Genomic DNA, 17,176 nt, shown 5'->3' with positions numbered 1-17,176 from the left:
CACTCCTCAAGGTACGGCATCTCACAAAGGAACAGCACATCATGGTAAGAACTTCCCTTCCTATCAGGGGGTGGATTAAAAATATGTTCCATCAACCCACCTCCGCCATGGCTCAAACCCCCACTCCAACTTAGCTGCAGCCTATTTGCAGCAAAGGAGCACCCTATCTGCCAGCCCACCGTCTCTAAAAATGTGGGCACTACTAGGCCTTGTAGAGTATGTAGATTCTCCAAATACCACCCCTCTATTCCTGCGGTAGCCCCCTGAAGCCTATAAAAAGTGAATGAAAAACATTCCCTCTACGTCTGGTATTCAGATGCCTGCAAACACAGCAGCCAGTGGGCTAGCCTCAAGCAGTTTGGCTGGCGATCATTCATGAACTCGGGCCATTAACCCCTTGTACTGACTGCTGGGCTTTTCTAATGAGATTAACCCTATGGCTTGAACAATGGGGAACCGAGGGGTGGACGATCATAAGTAAGCCCCTGGGAGTCAGGGGATGTGGAAAGACATTTGGGTTCACCTGCAAGAGCCTGAGGCCATCCTCACTGTCTTCCATCTTCCAGCTCATCAGACACTGACATCTCTTGGCAATCAGGAAGCTGTTGCCCTAGCTTAGGTACAAGCCCTACAAATTGACCCTTCAGTAGATACAGCGGATTGAGTGCACAAAAAGAGTGGCCACCGCAACACCTGGGTAGGATGACGTAGTGTCAAGGATGCCAGGTTGCCTTTAAAATATAGTGACTTGGTTAATACAGTAACAGCATGTTTTGTGTACTCTAAACAACATCCAAGGCAACTGCCAAAGTAGTCTGGAACCATCCAGCAGAGTTCCCAATTGGTGAGGGATTGACAGATTGATTATATTACACCCTCCCTCTGAGTGAGGTTTCTAAGTATGCCTTGGTGAGTGTGTATACTGTGTCTGGCTTAACTCAAGCTCTTTCCCGTTGCCAAGCAAATCAGGCTACCACCATTAGGGGTTTAAAGAAGCTGAGAACCATGTAAAGGTACCCTCATCAAATAGACATTATTTAAGGGTCACATTTCAAAAGTCATGATATGCAAGACTGGGAAGAAGAACAAGACCTTAAATGGAGGTTCCATCTCCCCTATAACCTGCAAGCAGCAGGTTAATAAAAAAGAAAAATAGAATATTAAAACAGCAGGGCTTCCCTGGTGGCACAGTGGTTGAGAGTCCGCCTGCCGATGCAGGGGACACGGGTTCGTGCCCTGGTCCGGGAAGATCCCACATGCCGCGGAGCAGCTGGGCCCATGAGCCATGGCCGCTGAGCCTGCGCGTCCGGAGCCTGTGCTCCGCAACGGGAGAGGCCACAACAGTGAGAGGCCCGCGTACCGCAAACAAACAAACAAACAGAAAACAGCAGAGTAAATTACTAACAGGAAAACCCACCTTGGCTGGGTGGACCAAAGTCATGTCCCAGGCTTTCATACATTTGAATGATTAACCAGCAGGGCCTGTTGCCCTATGTGCCAGACTGGGGACCACTGCTGAGGCACTAAATATCGTAAAGGTATGGGAATCACAAGAAACAGCCATTGGATCAATGAGCTATGCTGCTGAGAACATCAAGCCCCGTCACGCCTAGGTAAGGAATTGTCTACTGAAATTTTCAGTGGGACATCCTGTCATCAGGCCCTTTCCAGATTCTTAGACAGCAATATCATAGAATTGAATATGGCCTCCACAAGATTCTTAGGCAAGCAGAGCTTTTTATTTAAAGAGATAACTTGCGCGGAAGGGTGAAGGCAGAAAAACAGTGCCAGCTCCCCCCGTAGAAGGGCCGAGTTGCTTTTATAACAAAAGTGAGGTTTTGTCTCATTTCCAGAAATCAACAGACTTCTTTGATCTGCAGCAGGTGATCAAAGGGTGGCTATCAGGAATAGGGAGTGCTTCTGTGAGGGGAAAGAAATGCATGAGACTTTTCTGCAAGAAAGCACAGGAAGAGGTAAGTTTAAAATGTATAGTTGAGTTTTTTTCCTTGTGGCAACCAGGTATACTCATTAGTGTAACAGAGATAAAGCTAACTTTTTATTCCTAGTTTTTTATCTCTGGAACTCTGGCCCCCAGGGCCTTTGTTCCTTAGCTGGCAAGGCCTGTTTTGCTCAAGGCCGTTCCCTGGTCCTTTTCCAAAATGGCTGCATTCTTGTCTTCCTGTCTCAGTCCCGCCAGGATGGGTGAGATACTTCACACCCCTGGGTGAGGGAGAACTACTAGATCTCCACTGGGGCCCAACTGCCCTGCTACAAACTGGACTTGCTGAAACGCACTGCAACTGGAACAGGATACACACCATTAAAAGAGGAGAAAAGGTAAGGGTTCTGGTCTGGCCTATCCTACCCCCAGACCATGTCCTCATGCCTGACCGTGCTGCCTCACCCAGGACACACCTGAGTCAAGTTCCTAAAGCTGCCAACCTCATTCTCCTCGAGGTCGGGTGGGCATGTTCTGTTTTCCATTAGTACGGTCAGTTTGGCTGTTGTCTTTGTTCCCTCCATTGGCCTGGAGGACAATACAGCATATATAGAAGTCCTTACAAAGATGACCCAGCAAGCCTTAAATGACAGCCAGCAAAGCCTGTCTTTACCAAACACTGAAATGCTCTCAATGGAGGAGAAAAGTTGCTCTCCAAAATAAAATAGCCTTGAACGTTATTATTGCCTCGCAAGAAAAAACCTGATGCCATGATCCAAAAAGTGTTGTATGTTCAGAGCTGAATCTGCTAATGTTATCGTCTTTAAATCATATAAAAACACAAGTAAACAAACATCCTGAGTGATCGGACCCCCAGCCTAGGAGACTTAGTAAATCAGTGGTTTGGATCATGGGGCTCTTGGTGGAAAAAACTGTTACTTATTTTAGGAATCCTTATCTTGATCTGTGTTTTCTCTTACAGGTGCCCGTATTGCTGCTGTGGTATCTGACTCTGGTGCAGCCAGATAACCGCCAAACAAGCCACCTCCACGCTGGTGAGACCCCTTGCTGACCACTCAGGGCACATCGTTGGAGAGGGGGCTCTGTGAAGTTGTAAGAGTCGATCACGAGGGGTAAAATGTTGGAGGAAATAACCAGAGCACATGACTGCCACTTGACCCAAGAACTGGACCCGGACAATCATAGGTGCCTCACCCCCTCCCTGTGCTCCCACAGTGGGAGCCATTTTCAAGTACACAGCCTTTGAGAGAGCAGTGTGTTCTTGAGACTGTCTTGACGGTATATGTGCCTAAACCCAGTTAAGGCCTCTAAATAAACTCTTAAGATATGGTGGGTGAGGGCAAAAATCACTCACTTGTGGCCACCCAAGACAAGCCTCGTGAGTAAGTCGCCTTGCTTATTAAACCTGTCACGTACCCGTCTGGAGTGGTCTACCTCTTACTTTGGTCTTTCCTTGCCCTCCACGTACAGGGGCCACTTGTGAGCCAACAAATTGCTAGTAAAGAAGAGTTCATTTGCCTTGTTTATTCCATTGTCAATATTCCTCCTTGGGGCTTCCCTGGTGGCGCAGTGGTTGAGAGTCCGCCTGCCGATGCAGGGGACGCGGGTTCGTGCCCCGTTCCGGGAGGATCCCACGTGCCGCGGAGCGGCTGGGCCCGTGAGCCATGGCCGCTGAGCCTGCGCGTCCAGAGCCTGTGCTCCGCAGCGGGAGAGGCCACAGCAGTGAGAGGCCCGCGTACCGCAAAAAAAAAACAAAAATAATTCCTCCTTAATGTGGCTGACTGAGCATCATCAAGGTGCTCGGTTTTGCCTCACCCAAATCTCTTCTTGGTCTCGTCTCAACAACCCACACATTGACAGTATCAGGTGGGGAACACGGACAAAGAAAGGTTTTTGCTGGGAAGGAGCTTCTAATGCTGGTATAACCTTTTTCTCCCCATTTAGGTCTACACTAGTTACTCTCGATTTGAGCCACTCTCACCCCACCCCAGACCCATGCTCTGCCCTTCTCTGCTGCTCTGTGCCCTGGGACGCTGACTCCTGCAGACTGCATCAGCCAGCCTCTCCGGTGTACAGTTGGACTCCATCAGTAGGAGGTGCTAAGGGGAGACCAGGCAGCAAGCAGAGGCCAGGGCATTTTCCCCCTCCTTCTCGGTTTCAGCGTCTCATCTCCAGCAGTAGCTTCATCCTTCCACAGTCACAGCTCCGCCTGGCGGCCCCTCCTTGGTGACTCCAGTTCTCACTGGGCTCTTGTAACAGTCCTTCCTCCCCTTGCTTCTTCACACTGCTTCTTCAGCTGAAACAGTGTCCCACTGTGACTGGCCTCGGGGTGACCCATCATGTTTAGTTTATTGTTTCAACCCTGTCCCCATCTCTGTGAGTCAGTCCTTTCATTAAAGTCACTTCTTTTAAACACTAGACTGATTCTATTTCCAGCCTGATATAAGAGCTCTCTTTCAAAATTTATTCTTGAACTTTGAAGTGTGAGGAGAGAGATGTGACCTGCCCTGTGTGTGTTAAAGCTCTTCAGACCACTGTAAAGTAATTTGGGGCTAATGCCTCAAGGTTAATACCATAGAGTGTATTACTTCTTCCATTCTGCTTGTACCAGTCTGAAACATCTCAAGGGCAGGGATGACTTGGGTTGGGTAGAATTTGTATCTTCCTGAGTCCCCTGACTACATAATACCAACTAATATCATCCTAATCCACCATTATTTTTAACAAATGTTTATTTATTTCTTCATGTGGTCTGGGGAGATCTCCAAAGAGCGGCAGCCATGTGGTGTTAGCGTGGTGTCACAATATTAGGAACTGCATAACAGACCGTGCATTCTGAGTGGCAAAGGGGATTTCCCTTTGAAAGAGACCATGCAGGTAATTTGAACTTTAGCAGGTACAGAACTAAATCAGCAAAGTCAAAACAAGTTAGAAAGCTTCCCTAGAGGGACTTTAGCTATAAGGTGAAGACATCTTACATTTTAAGGAAAATTTCTAATCAATACACACATATCTGAGAAACTCTGTAAAGAAGAACATTTATTTTCTCAACATATGTGGGGCTGGGGGTGGGGACAATGCTGATTGTCAAACAGAGAACTTTCCTACTTCCTTTTTTTCTGTTTCTATAAAATCCCTGCTGAACCACAGTGCCCAGTCCTGGCTTCACAGTCCATGGGGGTAGACTGTGGATTCTGCTCTAGGACCTGAGCTGCACTTGTCACTGGGAGAACTTCTCGCCTCCAACCTTATGTTGCTGTGGCCATTGCTTCTGGTCCTTGGTGGGTAGGATGCTGGAGCAGGATTTGGGGGCAGCCAGGGCAGAACCACCTGTGCCTGGGCATCACAGAACCTCTTCTTCTTCTGCTGGGATGAGTAGGAATGGGCTTCAGCTTCTAACTCAGGACCAATAGGTAATATGCAGATGGGTACTGAGCAGAGCAGGGGTCTTAGGAAAAATAAAGTACTGTGAGTTTCTTTTCCAAATACTGATGCCTTCTCCCTCTGTTTAATAACCATTTCTACTTTGATCTCTAGGAAAATTGGAAAACTTCTTAAAAGGACATCAAAGGAATTTTCTGTTAGGGTAAATTCTATTTCTAGCCCATTTAAATCCTACTCTGCCCCCAACCCCACTTCCACTTCAAGCTACCACATTTTTGGCTAAGCTCTAACTTTCCTAGACTTAAATTTTGGAGAGGCTTCCAAGATAATGGGATGAGATTGTGGTTTTTGCTGATTAATATGACTCTTGTATATGGATGCAAATGCAGTACTAGATCTAAACAGGGATAAAGGGAGAAACAGTGTCAACTAGATGTGAGAGGACCCCTCCATTTCCTTCCTGGTCCTTCCTGGCTTGTGTGTTGCCACCAGGCAGGCAAAATGTCTCAAAAAAAAAGTCTTAAAAAGAGAAGGTGGAAGAGGAGAAAATAAATCACAAAACTTCTGAGATTTTACCTACAAAATAACCAACTTCTGGTAAATGAGATGGACTGTGTTTATAAACTGTGGGTCTTACAAAACAAGTATTTGATTCTACGAGAGTGTTGCTTGTGAGTCAGGGAACAAGGAAAGATGGAGGGGAAAAATAGGAGGGAAAATAAATAGAGGAACTGAGGGAGGGAGGATAGAAGGGAAGGGAGGATGAGGGTAGAGGGAAGAAGGGATAGAAAGAAAGGGAAAAAGAGAGTTGTTGGGAAGGTTCTCAGAGGGTTATAACTTTTTTAAAAAAGATCTTTATCCTGGTCCTGTGGTAACTCTCTGACTCTATTCTCTCACAGCTCCTCTCAGGGTGCAGTCAGGTGAGTTACTTGTTCTTTCGTTCTTTTCAGTCTCTGGGAATCATACTTATTCTTCCATGCAAGGAAGGTACCGCCTCTCTCAGCCTCCCAGGGATCAGGGCCTGGACTGGGGTAAAGAGAGCAGGAGGCCAGTGTCTCATCCTAGTTCCAGCCGGGGTAGGAATACTCCAGTGTCACATTCGTCTTTGTTACCTGTCTGTTTGATGGGTGAAAGACCCTATCCTGACCCTCCAAGGCAATGAATTCTTTTCCCTTTACTATTAAGCCCTGGGACAGGAAAGAAGTTAACTGTGAAGGAAAAGCAAACAATGCAATGTACTGTTGCGAAAACGTTCTCCTGGTTCTGGCCACAGGACCTCAATAGCCTCCACCAGAAGCACTGGAGGCAGTGATGGAAAAATATAACAGAGAGAAAACCAGTGCGCAAGGGAGATGCTCTGAGTCGAACAAGAACTTCCCTCAATCTTTTATTTGGATTACAAACTATCTGTGCCTAACTTGTTTCCCTTTCTTTCTTTTTTTTTTTTAAATTAGAATTCTAATGTAATGAAATAAAGAGGAAAGCTTTGTTTTATATTAGACTGGAAAGTTAACATTTTCTTCCTGAATCATTCCTTTGAGAAAGTATTCATTATATTATAGGGAGGGGAAGTGATACTTATAAATCTAGTACTTGTATGTCTGATGATATAAATTACATTATATCTGACATAATTTTAAGCAAGAGTGTTCTTAACAGATTAGAGGGTCTCTGAATCAGCCTCATAGGATCCAGTGAACTCCCTGAAGTCATGGTAAAAATGTGTGCATATGTACAATTGTACCTTCGTCTAAGGAAAGCGTCTGTAAGTAATATGTCAAAGTTAAAGGCCACTTATGGTCCAATCCTTGTTCCAGGCTCAGTGTAACCTGGAGTCATCATTTCTTATTCTCCCTTGCCCTGTCATTATTACCAAGTTGGTCACATAAATCTTATTTCTCAAATATTTCTTTAATCAAATAGATTTCATCTCTATAATCTTTACTGGAAAACTTACCCAGTCTCAATGTGGAGGAAGAAAACTTTTGGCCTCCAGGAGGGCTTAAGACTTCTTTTTCTTTATCAGTATTTATGCCCCCCTCGCCCTCCACCCCCACCTCCTAGTGTAATGGTGGAACTTTCAAAGTGGCTAAAAGGTATAGAGTAGTTGTCTCTGAACTTATTTGATCACTTTGCTCTATCAAGAAAAAAATTTTCAGCATGTACTTTAAATGTATTACATAGATATAGATCCCTGTATTGATGGTGAACGTTGTAAAACATACACAAAAACAGAACATTTTGGGGCTTCCCTGGTGGTGCAGTTGTTAAGAATCTGCCTGCCAATGCAGGGGATACGGGTTCGAGCCCTGGGCCGGGAAGATCCCACATGCCACAGAGCAACTAAACCCGTGTGCCACAACTACTGAGCCTGTGCTCTAGAGCCCCCAAGCCACAACTACTGAGCTCACATCCCACAACTACTGAAGCTCACACACCTAGAGCCCGAGCTCCACAACAAGAGAAGCCACTGCAATGAGAAGCCCACACGCCACAATGAAGAGTACCCCCCGTTCACCGCAACTAGAGAAAGCCTGCGTGCAGCAACGAAGACTCAATGTAGCCCAAAAAATTAAATAAATTTAAAAAGAAAACAGAAAATGTTTTGATGAGGAAAGATGAGGCAATGTTTAATATAATATGAAAGTTCTAAATGCTTTCTCTCCACCTCCTTATGGGTCCCACTTTGCATGTTTTTAAAGTTGAAGTATAGTTGATTTATTATTTTCTGTTAGATTCTGCTTTTCAGCAGAGTGATTCAGTTATACATATATAACTGAATATATGTAACATATATGTTCTTTTTCATATTCTTTTTCATTATAGGTTATTACAATATATTGAATATAGTTCCCTATGCTATACAGTAGGACCTTGTTGTTTATCCCTTTTATATATAATAGTTTGTATCTGCTAATCCCAAACTCCTAATTTATCCTTCTCTCCCTTTCCCCTTTGGTAACCATAAATTTGTTTTCTATGTCTGTGGGTCTGTTTCTATTTTGTAAATAAGTCCATTTGTATCATATTTTAGATTCCTCATATAAGTGATATCATATGATATTTGTCTCTCTCTGACTTACTTCACTTAGTATGATAATCTCTGGGTCCATCCATGTTGCTGCGAATGACATTATTTCACTCTTTTTTATGGCTGAGTAGTAGTATTCCATTGTATATATTGTATTGTATATACAACATCTTCTTTATCCATTCATCTGTCAATGGACATTTAGGTTGCTTCTGTGTCTTGGCTATTGTAAATAGTGCTGCTATGAACTTTGGGGTGCATGTATCTTTTTGAATTAGAGTTTCACAGATCCCACTTTGAAGACTGGATCTTGACACAATGAGAGAAGACCCTGAGAGCTGGCACTCCTTCCTTCCACCATAAATTTGTGGCTGGAAGGGTGAGCTGGGCAGACAGCCTAAGCAAACCCTCTCAAGTCCAGTCTCTTTCTCCATTCCATTCCTTCATGTCTGACACCACCTCTGTTTTACACTGAAGGGGAATGATCCAAAGTTCAGGCCTGGGATTAAGATTTTTTTTTTAACATCTTTATTGGAGTATAATTGCTTTACAATGGTGTGTTAGTTTCTGCTTTATAACAAAGTGAATCAGTTATACATATACACATGTTCTCATGTCTCTTCCCTCTTGCGTCACCCTCCCTCCCTCCCTCCCTATCCCACACCTCTAGGTGGTCACAAACCACTGACCTGATCTCCCTGTGCTACGCGGCTGCTTCCCACTAGCTATCCACTTTACGCTTGGTAGTGTATATATGTCCATGCCACTCTCTCACCTCGTCACAGCCTCCCCCTCCCCCTCCCCATATCCTCAAGGCCATGCTCTAGTAGGTCTGTGTCTTTATTCCCGTCTTACCCCTAGGTTCTTCTTTTATTTTCTTAGATTCCATATATATGTGTTAGCATACGGTATTTGTTTTTCTCTTTCTGACTTACTTTGCTCTGTATGACAGACTCTAGGTCCAGCCACCTCACCACAAATAACTCAATTTCGTTTCTTTTTATGGCTGAGTAATATTCCATTGTATATATGTGCCACATCTTCTTTATCCATTCATCCGATGATGGACACTTAGGTTGTTTCCATCTCTGGGCTATTGTAAATAGTGCTGCAATGAACATTGTGGTGCATGTGTCTTTTTGAATTATGGTTTTCTCAGGGTATATGCCCAGTAGTGGGATTGCTGGGTCATATGGTAGTTCTATTTGTAGTTTTTTAAGAAATCATACTGTTCTCCATAGTGGCTGTATCAATTTACATTCCCACCAGCAGGGCAAGAGTGTTCCCTTTTCTCCACACCCTCTCCAGCATTTATTGTTTCTAGATTTTTTTGATGATGGCCATTCTGACGGGTGTGAGATGATATCTCATTGTAGTTTTGATTTGCATTAATGATGTTAAGCATTCTTTCATGCGTTTGTTGGCAATCTGTATATCTTCTTTGGAGAAATGTCTATTTAGATCTTCTGCCCATTTTTGGATTGGGTTGTTTGTTTTTTTGATATTGAGCTGCATGAGCTGCTTGTAAATTTTGGAGATTAATTCTTTGTCAGTTGCTTCATTTGCAAGTATTTTCTCCCATTCTGAGCATTGTCTTTTGGTCTTGTTTATGGTTTCCTTTGCTGTGCAAAAGGTTTTAAGTTTCATTAGGTCCCATTTGTTTATTTTTGTTTTTATTTCCATTTCTCTAGGAGGTGGGTCAAAAAGGATCTTGCTGTGATTTATGTCATAGAGTGTTCTGCCTATGTTTTCCTCTAAGAGTTTGATAGTGTCTGGCATTACATTTAGGTCTTTAATCCATTTTGAGTTTATTTTTGTGTATGGTGTTGCGGAGTGTTCTAATTTCATAATTTTACATGTACCTGTCCAGTTTTCCCAGCACCACTTATTGAAGAGGCTGTCTTTTCTCCATTGTATATTCTTGCCTCCTTTATCAAAGATAAGGTGACCATATGTGTGTGGGTTTATCTCTGGGCTTTCTATCCTGTTCCATTGATCTATATTTCTGTTTTTATGTCAGTACCATACTGTTTTGATTACTGTAGCTTTGTAGTATAGTCTGAAGCCAGGGAGGCTGATTCCTCCAACTCCATTGGATTAAGATTTTTATCAGAGCAACAAACATTTTCTCTGCAATTCATCCCAATGTGCTACAATTCCAAATTGATTTTTAATAATTTCTAGCTCCATTGCCAACTGAAAAATTTCCCCCAAAAAAGCCCAAGCTGTAGGGCTGGGTCACAGAACAGTGTGGTGGCTGGCTACTCCTTCTTCAAGGATGACCACACCCTGAGGTCAGACTAGAGCTCACAGAGTTTTGGATCTCATCAATACGGAAGGAAGACTCAGGATATTACTGGTGTGAAGCGATGACAGCATCTCACAGTATCTCAAAACAGAGTCACCAATCCTATATACAGTGTAGCTTGAGCTTCAGCGCTGGACTGCTGGGCTGGGTGGCACAGAGAAGAACAGTAGCTCCCATTCAGACCTGTGTTTGTCTTTTCAACTGTGCTTCCCCCCATCCCCGTGTGTGTGAGGGCTACAATGACCCATCTGGGTTCTGCTTTATTAACTGCTACCATGGCACCATTTCCCAATAGCTTTGCTCTCCCTGTCAGAAAATAATCCCTCTCTGGAGCATTTATGTATGCCTAGCACTGAAGTATGCTCAGTGAACCAAGAGATAAATAAATCATGGTCTCTGTCTGCAGAGAATGACTCCCAACTAGGAGGCACATTTAACCCAGGTAGAGCAATGAAGGAACAAAGTGATGATGGTGATAATGATGATGAGATGATGATGATGATGATGATGATGATGATCATGATGATGATAGAAACAACAATAAGGATCCCCAGCATTTATAATAAGTTTACTAAATGCTAAGCCTGAACCCAAGCTGTTGTACTCAATTCAGAACCCCTCTGATGCTCAGAAATATTTGCAGAGGGGAAGACTTGTAGAAAGTTTACCAAGTACTAGGAAGGCACTGCTCAGAGCAGTTTTATGTTTAGTCCTCACAGCAACCCTGTGAAGTAGGGTGAAAGTATCTGTAAAATGGATACTACTGTCATCCCCATTTTACACATGAGGAATTGAAAGCACAGAGCTGTTAAATGGCCTGACCAAGGGAACCCAGCAAACAAATGGCACAGCTGGAATTTAAACCCAGGCACTCTGGTACCAGTGTTTGCCCTTTTAACCACCTTGCTACATTTCCTACCTCAGCCAGGCCCGTGGAGGGTGGTACTGGTAATAGCTACCATTTGCTGGACATCTCCCGTGTAATGGGTTCTTTATACATCTTGTATCTTGTTTCATCTTCATGAGAACTCTATAAAGTTGGTATGATTATCCACACTTTATCTTTGAGAAAACTGAGGATCAGAGAGATTAATTTATCTACCAAGATCATGCAATGAATAAGTGGCAGAGGTGGGTGGGGACTCCCCCTGTCCCCCTCCCACCATACCCACTGCCCCAAGTTTATCTGGAGATCAGGAAGGAGCAAGATTACTGTAGGCTATGGGCATTAGTGAAGGCTAATGAGTGTGGAGAAAGTGCAAGTTTGAAGTTTTGGAGTGTTCAGTAGCAGGGTGATCCTTCCTGAAGGCCCTCAGCATGCACCTCCCCGATGAAAAATACACCTCTGCCTAAACCTTCTACCATCTCCACCTGCCATAACGCTCAGCAGGTAGTAACAGCCTCTGCATCAGGCCCTCACCTGCCCTCTTATGTTTACACAGGAATCCCCATGTCTGGAGCGTTCCTGGAGACCCAGCCCCAGGGGGATCAGGCGGTCAAAGGGAAGATGCTGGTCCTTGTCTTCTCTGTGGCTGAAGGCACAAGGGACACCACGTCCTCCTGGCACAGAGAGGACACGAGGGAGAGTCTGGGGCAGAAAAGTCAGCACTCCCAGAGAGCAGAGCTGGAGATCCCTATTATCAGGGAGAGCCACGCAGGGGGCTACTACTGCACAGCTGACAATGGCTACGGCCTCATCCAGAGCAAGGTGGTGAACGTCTCCATGAGAAGTAAGTAGCACTCTCCTAATTAGCCAGAGAGTCCCAACTGGGGTCAGTTTCCTTCTGTGGCAGTGAGGATGTTCCAAGGATGATACGGAACAGGGTTGTGAAGAGGTTAAGAAGCCGTCTGAACATGCTAGGATTGTTACTGCAATGGTGTTGGCGGCAGTGGCAGCGGCTACAGTGGCAGAAGAGCTAAAGGAGATGACAAGGGGAGACAGGAGGCAGGCTACGTGGCACGGCCAGAGGCACGCGCTCCAGAACTTATCAAAGCTTTACGGGAACTGTCTCTGCAGTGTTGTTAGATCAGGAGGTGCGACAGTGAGAAAGAATCCCTGGGGCTCGAGGGATACTGTGTGGACACTTGGGTGAGGATGGAGTGGGTTATAAGTCTGTGCCGGCACGAGAGACCCTCTTTGATGGACCGTCCTGCCTTTATCAGTTCCAGTGTCACATCCTGTCCTCACTTTCAGTACTTCTGGGGTCCAGACCTTCACTGGGGACATGGTGGAGCTTCGCTGTGAGAACAAGAGAGCATCTCCCCCCATCCTATACCGGTTTTATCATGAAAATGTCACCCTGGGGAGCACCTCGGTGCCTTTTGGAGGAGGAGCATCCTTCAACCTCTCTCTGACCACAGGGCATTCTGGGAACCATGCCTGTGAAGCTGACAGTGGCCTGGGGGCCCAACGTCACGGGAAGGACAAGTCCAACATCTCCTTCCACAGTACTAGTTGCCATTATGCTAAACCATGGCTTGTGCGTCCTTTCCATGGATTTTCCTCTCCCTCAGGGAATCGAAGCTAGCCTAGAGAGCCTGTCAGCTCTTCCAGTCTCTCCTTCTCATTGGTCTAAACAACAGCATCACTGGCCTTCCTGTTTCCCTGTCACTTACCTCATCAGATAGGTGTGAAATAGGTACTGTACTAGGATCAAGGCAGTACTGGAAGTGGGGTAAGTGTATGCTCAGAGCTCTCAGTGAGCAAGGAGTTACAACCAAACCTTGTAAATACTTAAGGAAAAAGTTGAAACCCCAGGAACAAACCAGATTCTAGGACTCCAAATGATACTAGGATTATCTCATTTAATCTCCATTAACAACTCTCATTTTACTAATGAGGAAACGAAATTTAGAATAAGTAACTTGCCCACCGTCACACAGCTAATAGGTGCAAAGATAGAACTTTAGGCTAGGGCTACAGAATTGAAAAACTTTGCTCCCTGCCACTTTTTTAATATGATGGTTATATAATGTTTTTCCTTCTAATTTATTATTGTGGAGCAGTGCATTAATAGATTTCCTAATATGGAACAATTATTGAATTCCTGCTATAAACCCTTCTTAGTTGTTATATCATCATAGGTAGCAGCTACATACAACTTACTAATATTTATTTCAAATGTTTGCATCTTTATTTAAAAGTGAGTTTTATTTTTTGAACTAGTTTTGGTTTCAGGGATAGGTTAGCCTCATAAGAATGTTTTCAGAGGTTTTCCATATTTTCTGTGCCCTGCAGCTTAAAACCATATTGGAATTATCTGCTACTTGATAAGTCTTTAGAACTAGCCCAAACAACATTCTGAGCCTGTTAGATCTTTACCTCCATTGTCAAATCCTCTTTTTTATTATTCTCCAAATTTTCTATCCTTTGTTAAAATAATTTGGATGATTTTACCCAAATTTAGTACATAGTATTCTCATCGAATTTTCAGACAGCCTTTATAGATGTGATTATGCGCTCTTCTCATTTCTGGTTTGTGTGACCCCTTTCTTAATCATATTTGCCAGAGGTTTGTCTTTATTCCTCTTTTTAAAGAGCCAGAGTTTTTTTGTTTTTGTTTTTGTTTTTTGTGGTACGCGGGCCTCTTACTGTTGTGGCCTTTCCTGTTGAGGAGCACAGGCTCCGGACGCGCAGGCTCAGCAACCATGGCTCACGGGCCCAGCCGCTCCGCGGCATGTGGGATCTTCCCGGACTGGGTCACGAACGCGTGTCCCCTGCATCGGCAGGCAGACTCTCAACCACTGCACCACCAGGGAAGCCCTAGGTTTGTTTTTTTTAATTCAAATCTATTTGGTTTTTGGTTTTCTAATTCATTTATTTCTCCTTTATCTTCAGTATATCTTTCTTCCTTTTTAAGTTTATTTTATGTGGTTCTTTAATGTCTTATTCATTTTTCATCTTTGTTTCCTAATAAGTGCATTAAAAACTGCATGGTTTCTTCTCAGTACCATTTTATCTCATCCTACAAGTTTCAATGTATAATATTTTTATTTGTCTAATTTCCAAAGCATGTGAAATATGTTTCACATATTTATTTTATAACTTGAGACAACCATTTCTTATGAATACATTTTTATCTTCTATTTTATTAATTTCTTATAGATTTCTTTTTTTTAAACTTTTCATTATAGATTTTTTTATTATCCTTGTATTAAATTTTATCAAAGAATATGTTCTGCATAATTTTTACACTGGGGATTTACTGAGAATTTCTTTATGACCTAACACACAGTCAACAGTTTTCTAAATACTATAAATGGAATTTGAAAAGAATGTGAATTTTCTGTTTAGGATATACAAAGTTCAGGGTTTTTTTTTATTAAATTAAGCTAGCTGCTTGATCTATTCAGTTTCTATAGAGTCTTACATATGTTTGCTCTTTTTAATCTATTAATTTTTGAGAATCATATTCACATTATTACCTATAATTCTTTTAAATTTAGCTTTTTACAGAGGCTTTGCCAAGAACTTGGTAATTGACTGTGTAAGATGTGACATTTTGGTTGTTAATGACAGAAATCCCATACAAAAGGGCTTGGTCCCAAAAAAAAAAGAAATGAAGTTGGTGGGAGGGCTCAGGTATGGACATGGCTAATGTGCGACTGGCCGAGCATTCTGTCTTTGCCTCCCCTCTTTCCTCTGCATTTCTCCATTAGCTTAACTCTCAGACAGGCAAAGCTGGCCACTGACATCTCCAGGCTTATATCCCTCCTTTCTGCTAGATATCCTAGAGAAAAGACTCTCTTTACACATTACTCCAGTTTAAAAAACAAAAACCAAATAAATAGACAGACGGCTTCCTTGGTGGCACAGTGGTTGAAAGTCCGCCTGCCGATGCAGGGGACACGGGTTCGTGCCATGGTCCGGGAAGATCCCACATGCCGCGGAACGGCTGGGCCCGTGAGCCATGGCCACTGAGCCTGCGCGTCCAGAGCCTGTACTCCGCAGCGGGAGAGCCCACAACAGTGAGAGGCCAGCGTATTGCAACAACAACAACAAAAAAAAATAGGCAAAGATTAGGGATTGACCAGTCTGTGTGATGTGTTCACCCCTTTCTCTCTGCAGAGAATATGAGCCTGTGATTGGTGAAGTCAGTAATAGAGTGGAGCAAAAGGAAACTGAGTAACTCAACTGACCTATTCTAGGCCTTTCCCTATTCTAAGCCTCGGTGTCCATTTCTGGGAAAGATCTAGTTCTAACCTTCTCTTTTTCTAAGATCTTTCTGAGCTCATAAGAATCAAACCATAAGTCTCTATGTGCCCATATTCCTTTGTTTTCAGAAAGCAAAAACTTTTCCTAGGTGTCTTTGAGTGAGGGCCTTAGGTGGGGTGAGATGCTCTTAGGAGATGGTACTAGCATAGGATAGAGCAAAGCTCTGTAGTTCCCAACTCAGCAAGCCCCCTACCCCCACACCACATATCACCACCACTATCAAACAACCTCTCTTAACACTGGGAACTGCCCTAAGAGGACATTTCTTTTATTTTTTAATTATTTATTTATTTATTTATTTTTGGCTGCGTTGGGTCTTCGTTGCTTCGTGAGGGCTTTCTCTAGTTGCGGTGCGCAGGCTTCTCATTGCGGTGGCTTCTCTTGTTGCGGAGCACAGGCTCTAGGCATGCAGGCTTCAGTAGTTTTGGTGCATGGGCTCAGTAGTTGTGGCGCCCGGGCTTAGTTGCTCCATGGCATGTGGGATTTTCCTGAACCAGGGCTCGAACCCATGTCCCCTGCATTGGCAGGCGGATTCTTAACCACTGCGCCACCAGGGAAGCCCAAGAGGACATTTCTGAGTGTGCTCTGACCCCTTCTGTTTGCAGAACATCCACCTAAAATCCGCTTGGTGAATGGTGCCCTCCACTGCAATGGGCGGGTGGAGGTGGAAAAGGAAGGTCGCTGGGGCACTGTGTGTGATGATGGCTGGGACATGAAGAATGTGGCCGTGGTGTGCCAGGAGCTGGGCTGTGGAGCAGCCAGACACACACCTGCAGGCATGTTGTATCTGCCAGTGGCAGAAGAGGACTGACCTGTATTTATTCAGGTAGCCCTGTGCAATGGGACAGAAGAGGCCCTGGCTGAATGTGAACAGGTGGAGACCTTTGACTGTGGGCACAATGAGGATACAGGCGTAGTGTGTGAAAGTGGGTGATGGCAGGGCCTGGGGCATGGGAACTGGCTTACCCCCCTCCGAGGCCCTTCTCTATGCTGCCTCCAATCCACCTTGATACTCCCCATTGCCCCTGCTGCCTTTAGAACCACTCACACATTCTACACTAGCATGTGGTCAGGACAACACTGTTAGTTCATATTAGGTAGTCCAGAATTATAAAGGACTCTCTTATGCATGCTATTATTAGCCTGTATCTGCCACCTCAAAAGATAAGATGCTGGCATTTTCATAGCCATGAGTTTGGCCATAATACCAGGAAAATAATTATGAAAGCATAGAATTACACAGTTTGAGTGATTTTAATCCAGGTCACACTGCTTACA

At 44.1% G+C, this 17,176-nt stretch overlaps 1 pseudogene across 1 annotated transcript; it reads left to right on the top strand.

The window, feature by feature from the left end:
• Nucleotides 1-448: 448 nt before the first annotated feature.
• On the top strand, nucleotides 449-16,832 carry LOC309958087 (Fc receptor-like protein 2; annotated as a pseudogene). Its single transcript has 7 exons — nucleotides 449-477; nucleotides 6,244-6,264; nucleotides 10,675-10,796; nucleotides 12,126-12,413; nucleotides 12,701-12,725; nucleotides 12,878-13,131; nucleotides 16,504-16,832. The product of its transcript is annotated as an Fc receptor-like protein 2 (transcript).
• Nucleotides 16,833-17,176: the final 344 nt, after the last annotated feature.

This window comes from Leucopleurus acutus (genome assembly GCF_964270905.1).
Source record: "Leucopleurus acutus genome assembly, chromosome: 2".
Lineage (NCBI taxonomy): Eukaryota > Metazoa > Chordata > Mammalia > Artiodactyla > Delphinidae > Leucopleurus > Leucopleurus acutus.
Note: the sequence above shows the minus strand (reverse complement) of the source record. Positions and strands in the feature narration are given on the sequence as shown.